The following is a 9823-nucleotide window of genomic DNA, read 5'->3' as shown; positions in this document are numbered from 1 at the left end:
CTCTGAATTGCCCTCTAAACAGTTATCTTTCTTCGAAATACAATCTGGAATGGGGGGAGGGGGCCCCCACTTCGCCCACCATGGAGCGGCATCTGCATGACATTATATTCCCACACACCGGTCTTCTCTTTTTCTCTACATGTTCAGTACGATTGCGTAAAATAACTGACATGCATAAATAAAAAAACATAGTTAGATTATGTAAGGCCTAAGGGGTGCAAGGAGAAATCAAGACTGATGGTAGCAAATGAGTGGATAGATCCAAAACTAATGATAGCAGGCAGATGATAGCTTCCATTTAAAAAGATAGACGATGGATCATCTACTGTTTGTTGCCCACCCAACATGAACCACATAGAAGACCCTAGATGAACCAGATAGTAGACATATACTATTTGTTGCTGCCTCGATATGTGCCCCACAGGAATTTTAAAACTCAAGCTTGAACATTAGTTTGGACCTAACTCAGAGTCTAAGAGGTGAACAGGACGAAAGTAGCAGGTAAAAATAACCGATGTATATGGTAAGCAGACACAAAAGAGTGCGACCTCTCTTCCGGAACTGTGTAGTCCTCAGGTTCATCTGCTCAGTTAATGATGGTAATGCAGTTGGCATGGCTACCGGCAATGGGGAAGATGATCTAAGGCGGCAAAAGAAGGTCTGCAGGGGGAATCTCTGCTGCAGTGAACGCTTATTTCGATGGTGCACCTCAGGTGGGGTGGATGACGACACGGCAGGAGCAGGAAAACACACAGAGTTTTCTTAGACACCTATCTGAAAATGAAGTAAATCCGTAAGGGCTCCTTAAAATTGGAGGATTCTAAAAATGCAGGGATAGGAAAAACACAGGAATAGGATAGGAATGCACATGCAAAACAGAGCATTTGCAAACATAGGATTTCTGTCAACCTGGGTGTTTGGTTCACATGAATTGGAAGAACACATGAATGGAGAAACATGGTCAAATTAAAGTCAAACCACATTAAAATGTAAAATAAGAATCTTATTATGCTAGTAATGCACTTAGTCCTGTTCTTCATGCATATTAATTTGAAAAGGACGTGCAAGTGGATATTAAAATTCCTACGTTCTTTCTTTGAAAGAGACACCAAAGGAAAAAATCCTCTAGTTTTGCTTTGCTCCATTCCTTCTAACTAAATGCATGAATAGTAGTACCATAGTAAAGTTTCTAGTTCCTATGTTTTCCTTCACTTTTTCTTTGAACGAGTGGTGATTCTAGTAGGCAGTGTTCAACAGGCTGAAGCCTGCCCTCGAAATATTTTGTGAGATTAGATTTGGTCCACATGAATATCATATAATGGATATCTTGCTAAACCGATTCAAATTGTGGTTCAAAAGAGCATTTAGTTTTCTCCCTATTAACTTTGTGACCACGATTCATTTATTTCTAGATTTGCAACTGCTTTGAACCAAAGGATCCCTGAGGGATCGACATGAATGTAGAGTAACAAAGTGATGCGATGAGTGCACAACCTCTTTGGCATAGCCTTGTCGACCTCAACATCATTGGGTTGGACGTGGAGGATGGTGATGCTGGTGTGACTGTTAGAGGCGGGGAAGAAGATCTGAGGCCTCTAGGGACGCCGCCGAGGGTACTGCTCCGATCCACTGTGATGGATGGTTCCGTCCTTGGAGTAGCTCAGGTGAGGTGTACGACGGTAAGGCAGAAGCAGGACAAGATAGACAACGTTAATCTAAAGTGGGAGTCTAATAGCATCTGCAATAGATGATGTAAAATACACCACCAAAAAGTGCTAGACGTAAAATGCATCAGCTGCGCTGTGGCCGCTCCGACAGATGCTGTAAATACTATTGACTCCGAACTTAGTTGAAGAAACTAAACTTTACAGTCAAAACTAAATTTTACTGTCGAAACTGAATTTTACTAATGAAATTGATTGAACTGCCATAGAAGTATAGGGCTTTCGAGCACTGGTAGCATAGAAGCAGTGATCTAAATCAGCAGCCGCTCGAGCAGGGAACGCACTAGCAGAGAGCAGCTCATGTAGCAGCACCAGGAGTGAGTGCCAAAGCAGCAACTCCTGTAGCTGACGCAGATCGTGCAACAGCAGTAGCGCGAGCGAGAGCAAGAGCAGAGCAGAGCAACAACATGAACGAGAGCAAGAGCAGAGCTGCAGCACGAACAAGAGCAAGAGCGGAGCAGCAGTGTTACCGACAGCAAGAGCAGAGCAGAGCAGCAGCATGAATGAAAGCAAGAGTAGTGCAGCAGCGCGATTGACAGTAAGAGTAGAGCCACAGTGCGAGAGAGCCAGAGCAGCAACAACAGCGGCGTGAGCGAGAGCCGGAGCAGCAACAACTATTGCTGGTGTGGATGCCTCGCTGAGGAAGCAACGACATGGGGAGAGATGCCATGGAGGAAGTGGCCGGTGACGGCGCTGTCGATGGAGACCCGCCATGGCTGCTCGGTATCGAGCACCGATAGCCCGTGCGATCTAATAAAAGATAAAATGCAGCAGTGAGTGCAGAACCTCCTTGGTGGTGCCGAGTAGGCCTCAGCTTCATCGGAGGAATTGGTGAGGGTGCTGCGAGTCCGGTGGGGTAGGTCAAGACGATGCAGTGGGGATGGAGGTGGCACGATAGACGAGGCAAATGTCGGGGTGGCTCCTTGGAGGTGGACGACGAGATCGACGACGGATCCTCATCCGGTGCGGTGGATGAGGGACGTTGAGTTGTTGTTGTGGACGACGTCGTCGAGGAAGAGTCTCGGGCTGGGCAGCGTTTGGGAGGCCGACAGAGGAGCGTGGGGTTTCGCGGGTTTTGGCGGCCTCGGTGTATGAATGGTGGGGGGGCGAAGTGGAAGGTAGGGGGAACCATGGCTTAGGGACGCGCTTGTCTGAAATGTTGGGTAAGTTATGAACGTACCCCCACTGGTTTTGACCACGTGACATCGAGGCGACATTTCTGGATGAGGGGTAGAAGGGGGATTTCACGTGTCTAGGCTACGGGACCGATTTCGGATGAGGAGGGAGTTTTCGCGCGCGTCGAAATTTCGGGATAACAAGGCATGGCGCGGGTTGAATAGGTGGGAGTTTCGCAGCAGAAGAGACAAAAGATACTCGAGCTTGAAAATTTCGGGATAACAAGGCGCGGATTCCATGTTTGGCAAAACAAACTTAACGTGTACAAAAAAGTCAATTCATACAAGACACAAGAGAGTCATGTCCCCTTTTACTATATTGCTATAAATGCCATTGAAAAACTAAAAGAAAAATGTAATTTTTTTGGAAGAACAAGATTAGACTCTACAGTACCAAATCAATTCGCACTTCCCTCAATAAAAACAAAACACAAATCAATTCCCACCACAAGAAAGAGTCATGTCTCTTTTTATATGATTACAAATGCCAGGTTCTCGAATTTCAATTTTTGAATCCACGTTATGCTGAATTTGAATATATCGTTAGGTGATCTAGCGGTTTATAATGGATGTAGTCCTAAATTTTGATCTTCCATCTTATATGAACATTTTACTCCACCCTATTTTGTTACTAGTAATAGAATAATATTATGTTACCTTCGGTCCCTATATAGACGTGATGCAGCTAGCCGATGACCAAACCTCACCCCCCAAAAAAAAGCCCACCCCGCCTCCTGACCTCCAGCATCTCCCAGATCCCGATCCACCCACCCACAACTCCCATTGCCGCCGGTGTCCCGCTTCCAGGCGTCGTCGCCAGCCTCCTCCTTCTACGCGTCGCCGCGGGCCTCCCGCTTCCACGCGTCGTCACCGGCCTCCTCCTTCCACGCGTTGTTGCTAGACTCCTCCTTCCACGCGCCACCGCCAGCCTCCCCCTTCCACGCGCCGCCGTCGCCTCCCTCTTCCACCCGCCATCGCAGGCTCCTCGGCTTCCACCCGCCCTCGTGGCATACTTGCTTCCACCAGCCGCCATCGGAGCCACCCCGGCACCTCCATCGCCGCCACGCGCGACGCGCCTCCTCCCAAGGATGCGGTCGCCCCCCCCCACCCCTCCTGCCGGCGACACGCCCACTCCTCCCGACGATGTGTCCCCGCCGCCTCAACGTGCAGGCCATTCACCTCCGCCACCCTAGACCGTTCACCTCTGCCACCACTGCCTGTTCAACGTGGCCTCGACAACCCGGCGCATGAACACCCTCTGTCAACTCCAATGCGACTTTGTTTGTCTCAACTTCAAAACATGTTCAATTCAGAACTTGACATGGAGGGTGTACTGATGATACCTAGCCGAATGAAGCTCTGAGCTATATCCTGAGGTTTGTCTAATACTATTTGTATCTTCATTCAAATCCAACATTGTGATTCTTATCCAAAATTAAGTAGCTGAATTTCAGTGCACAATTGTATAATGTCTGATCAAGCAGATTTAGGTCTTGCCATGAGCTGCTAATTGTCTCTCCTGGGACATTTTAATTCTGAATTAGAATATTGAAATAATAAAATGCATGTTATACTAAATTTAAATCTTTCCAACTAACACTCCACTTCACATACATTTTTATTGATGGTGGTTCTTCTGTTTCTTCCACATTTTACGATAGTGAGTGGTGACAGTTTAGTGCCAAAATGTTGGTTCTCTTGTTTTTGGCACATTCTGTAGTATATGTCTTTTTTTGCTGGTGAGCCAGTGTCGCTACTGAACTTTTTTCTCCTGTTTCTTGCACAATCAGTTACGTAATGCCTTTGTAGGGCCATCAAAGATCGCCTAGCTCCATGGCCATCTCATGGCAAAGCGAAATGGTGCAGTGCATGTTCGCTAGCTCTCTTTGTTTTCTTTTTCGTTCCTAGCTACCACGGCATCGCTTGGTTTTACTGCTTTTAGAAAGAGTTCAACTAAAATATTCTAAGTAGTTCAAATACAAGAGTCGAGAAAAGTACATAATTTTGACAAAGCGGGAACAGAGTTTTGACAAAGTGGGAAGAGAGTAGTTCAGGTACTAGAGCACTCCACCAAAAAATAGTGTTTTATTAGGTTGATAGGGGAAGAGAGTAGTCTGGGATAGCAAGTTCATTGCACAAAAAATGCTGGGAAGTTCATATGAAGTACGAACAACTAGGTAGAAAGGTTTGCCCAAAAAATACCTTGGCCAATTCACATGGCAGACACCCTACATAAATGTTTTTTCCTTTGTCCACTCCTCTTCCCCATGAGCTCTAGCGCTGGGGTAAGTACTGCAGTTTAGAAATCATCTTCTATTCTCCCAAAAAATAAGTTTTCTTCTAAAGGTTGAAGTGAATGGGCTAGGAAGCTTTATAAGAAATTGTTTTATTTCCGTGTCTACATTCCATAGTAGAAGGTGCATCATGGTAAAAGCTAGGTTTGGTGTGTAGCCTAGAGTACATGAGAGCCTCATGTTCTCTGAACATATTTAGTGCAAGTTTTGCTTCTGAAAACTGACATTCTTCATCATGTACTGATCCGTTTAACCTGTGGATGTGTTTAAAAAACAAATGTTTGGCATGTACTGAAAATGCCTTGAAAATGAAGAGTAAATAGCATCAGTGAGTTCTAGTACCTAAATTGTAGAAGTTCATTGACAGAAAAATATCAGCAGAAGTATCGTGTTAGTTCATGTTTAGATGTCGGGCAAGCTAAAAAATTAGAGCTCGAGAAATAAAAAAACCTGAACCGCTAGGAAGGTTGCTGGAAACAAATTCTCTGTTAGTTCACCAGTCCGTTCATGATAAGATATTCTATGGAACATTTGCAAACAGTAGAGATTTTGTTTTTGGATGTTTTCCGTTGATCTGTGCTCAAGAAACATGAGAGTCCTATTGATTGTTAGTGAGAGTACAAGCTCACAGTTTGCAAGCCTTTTGTGATTCTTAAGTGATCAGAGAGAGTAGCATAGAAAAACGTTGTTGTGTTCTGGATGACAAAGAACACATGTGACAATAAGTCCAGGTATTTCTACATGAGGAGTACACAATTACTTTTACTGAGAGTTCACTTGAATCCTTGATAGCTACTGGCCATATGAACTTAACCCACAAAAATGTGCAAAAAAGAACCATTTTGTACTACAATTAGTATGATGTGTAATGTTTTATTTTTTGCTACCCTAGCATTGAATTAGCACAACATTTTCAAAAGCTGCACTCTCATTATTTATTTCTTGTACTGTTAATTTTATTTTCAGAACCGAACTTGTACAGGGTACATGAGTTCCAATAGTAGCTTTCGTTGCAAAAAAATTACATAATCAAGCATTCATGCTGTGTTACCTTTCTTTCCAGATATATAGATTGCCAGTTTTGAATCTGATTCTCAAATAGACAATCATAATTCTATTGCCAGTTCTGAAATAAAGAAATGTATGAGTAACAGTACCATAACAGCACCAAAACGAATCATCATCCTTGGTAACTTACTGGCTTTGATCTTCCAGGGCAGTATTATGTGATCCTTGGTTTACTTACAGGTAGGCTATCAGTTCAAACCTAACACAAAAACTCCTTGCTTGGCATTTGAGCTCTTGTTTTCTCAAGACTAGTACTAGTAAATGTTATTTCACTATGTATTCTTTCCTCAATCCACAGAGAAATGTGCGAATAGTTCGATGTGTGTTGGAGAGATAGTTTTGTTTTATATATCATAAGAAGAAAAGATCATGTTTCCTAAGGGGAAAATCAAAAACATTATTAGCAACTCGCTATGTATTCTACCATCAGTTCTGTGTGTATTAGAGAGAGGGTTCGGTGTCTCATTGTTTTCACTTTCCCAGAAAAAATGTTTTATTTCAGATTAGGAACATTGTATTTACAATTTTTAAAACAAAGAACTAATAAGGTCATATAAGTTCAAAAGACAAAGCGTTGAAAGTTCAACCGAAAGCTCTCACCACTTTCCTTTCTATTTCCTGATTATTGTAGGACATTTCAAGCACTGAGCAAAAGGGATTAGGATAAATTGCAGAAGTAGTTGTAGGATGCTTAAGTTCTTTTGACTTTCCTTTCTCTCATTCTTCATGTACCGACGAGTTGTTTCATTTTTTCTGGTTTCAAAAGTAGAAGGGGAAGATGTAGAGGGTGGACTACTCAGGGCTTTGCTGCTGGAGTCGTGGTGTATTCATGAGCTCCTGTAGAGCTACCGATCCAGCGAGCCGCTCATGTCGATGAAATGCATGCTAATTAATTCCCTTGAAAACGCCATTGGTGACCTCATTCTTCTTTCTTGACAGGAAACAAGAGGGAGTGTCAACACTGATACAGGGAGATGCACACCAAACCCGCCGCCCGAGGCCGTGTACCATCGCAGCGCCCCTTCCCCAGCCATCGTGAGGTACACCCTGCTCAAAATTTCTCCTCTCCAGCTCCCGACTGTAAAGATCTTTGTGCCTCCATTCGAACTGTCATTTTATTTTGAATTAAACTACGGGTGCTCTTGATTCAGACCTGAGGGAAGAAAGCAAGAACCTTTCTTTCGTAGGCCGTCATAATGGATCGGTGTCAGTGATAATAAACAAGTCATTAGGCAAGAAAATTCATTGGATAATGAATTAGATGTTCTAGGACCTTCACAGGTTGTACCTGGAATTAGGCGAGCACATTTGTTGGATAATGAATTAGGCGACCAGCAGTCCAACCCGGCCGCCCAAGCAGTTCACCGTTGCAGCTACTAGGCGATTGCGTCGAGCCTCCTGCCACTGCCGGTGGGGCTTCATCGTCGCACTTCCCATACCGTTCACCGCCGCCACACCGGGTCGTTCAATGACACAACCCGAAGTAGTTCGACCCTGCAGCTCAGGAGGCACACACTTCGCCCCTCTGTCCCAGGAGAGCAGTACATCTACTTGTGCACGAGTAGTCCATTGCCAATGTACATAGATGAGAGGAATTCAGTTCAGGAAGATTAAAGGGTAATGTTTAGAGATGAGGCTGAGGGATCTTGTTCAACTCCCATCACCCTTGTTTGGTTTAATGAATACTTGATCTTTTACTAGAAGTTCAAAACAAGATGTAGAAATTCACGTTTCCTGTGTATATAAGTTGTAGAAGTTGATGCTTAATGTTCTAGTTCGTGCTCCTCTGCAGGTCAACCTCCTGGGATACACAAAGTTTCAGTTCGTCGAGAGGCTTCTTGGAGGTTCAAAACATTTCACTTCACCTTTTTAGGCTTTTTCAGTACATCTTACAAAGTGTGTTTCCTTTCATCATTTTTGTCTACTTAAAAAGAAGTGTAGAAGCTTGAGGAAATACCCCAAAATTATGTGTGCCCTCAACACTCTTCTACATGCTTGTTCTAATGCTTATGAGAATTATTCTTCAAGGTCATAATTTGGAACTAGATAACTTTTCATAGATGATTGTACTGAAGCTAGGTGTTTAACAGAATTATTTCTCATAAGTTCGCAAATCACCTATTGGTTTGGGTTACATCTCATCCACATCAGTTCATGAAAAAAGTTGGAACTTGCATCTATATTTATGTTTCCAGTTAACTTCGGTTAATTGTAAACTTGTCTAATTGTAGCTTACTAGTACTAAACTTTTGTGCCTGTGCTACCTTTTGTAGATAGTTTTTGCCATGTGCTTCTGTTGAACTTGTGTGTGGTTGCTTTTGAACTATTCCTTAGTGATAATTCCTGGAATTTAAACTAAACACACATGTGATGCTCAGTTGCAGATTGTATATTATGGCAAAGACTCTATTTCAATGGGAGGTTCAACCAGAGGAGTTCAAAACACAAGAACTCTAGGAGTTCGCAAAACAAAATCTACTATGAGAGTTTGCACTTGTGTGTGCAGTGCATGTGTTAGGTGTATGTTTTTTCGGTATGATCTGGACACTGAAGAAAGAAAACACAAGGACTCGGTCCATGTATAATTTTCTACTGTTTTTGCACTAAAATCTTTGGTCTGAAATGTATGAGTTTTGTACAATTTTTGGTTTTGTATGTTGTAGCTGTAACATGTGACTTATAGCACCACTGTTTATCGGAAGAAAAATCCAATTACAGCCTCTGCAGTTACATTATTGTGGAATTTTTTACTGTGAATATCATACCTCTAAAAATTTATTGCACAAAAAGAACTTTAGTGGTTATTTTTGAGAAGTACAAATTCTCTGGTACTGTAAGTTTGAGTGGAAGCTCCCAGTATATGATGGATGTGGGAGTCATTTTCACATTCACTGTTTAGTGCTTCTCTTTGTGTAATGTTTTATGTTTTTAAGTGCTCGTTGAAAATTTATGTTCCTAGTAGTTCATGTATTATTGCGTGAGGAGTTCATGTGCTACAGTAAGTAAATTATTAATGACTCTTTCAAGTGATGAAAAAATGGGCAGTAAACTGATGAAAGAAAATATCATTCAGTTCAACGATATAAACCATGCAAGTTCGCGGACGATAATATAGTAAAGAACAATCCCATAAAGGAGATCAGTTCGAGTACTATGTTTTTGAAAAATAAAAAAAAAATAGCACAACCGGTATCACCGTATTCAAAACTACTCTGTGAAAAATACCTCGGTACAAACACAGACATAGATCAGTACGAGTACTCTATTTTTTTACAGGGAAAAAACAACATGGTGGGTTTCACCTTATTCAAAATTACTCTTAAACGGTTGCGAAGTAGAGAAAACGTTCAACATGACTAAGTTTTGCATTTTCGATAGCTATCCAACGGTATATTATTTGCCCCATTTTGACATTTTTTTATAAAAATCGCGTTTGAAATCAAATTTGACCGTATTTGAATTCGTTTTTAAACCACAAGGAATTAGAAAAACATTTCAATACAAAAACGTTGCGCATTTTCCATAGCTTTCCAACACTGTATCATTTGCGTCAATCCGACAA

At 42.4% G+C, this 9823-nt stretch overlaps 1 long non-coding RNA gene across 3 annotated transcripts; it reads left to right on the top strand.

Annotated features, from left to right (window-relative positions):
• Positions 1–3597: 3597 nt before the first annotated feature.
• On the top strand, positions 3598–8996 carry LOC123110991 (uncharacterized). Of its 3 annotated transcripts, none has more exons than XR_006453982.1 (4): positions 3598–4275; positions 7201–7301; positions 8054–8105; positions 8640–8996. It is a non-coding gene; the product is annotated as an uncharacterized lncRNA (long non-coding RNA). The 3 variants fall into 3 exon arrangements; XR_006453984.1 differs by having other exon boundaries at positions 7031–7301; XR_006453983.1 differs by having other exon boundaries at positions 7028–7301.
• The last annotated feature ends 827 nt before the right edge of the window (positions 8997–9823 follow it).

The sequence above is a fragment of the Triticum aestivum genome, chromosome 5B, assembly GCF_018294505.1.
Source record: "Triticum aestivum cultivar Chinese Spring chromosome 5B, IWGSC CS RefSeq v2.1, whole genome shotgun sequence".
NCBI classification, from domain to species: domain Eukaryota; kingdom Viridiplantae; phylum Streptophyta; class Magnoliopsida; order Poales; family Poaceae; genus Triticum; species Triticum aestivum.
Note: the sequence above shows the minus strand (reverse complement) of the source record. Positions and strands in the feature narration are given on the sequence as shown.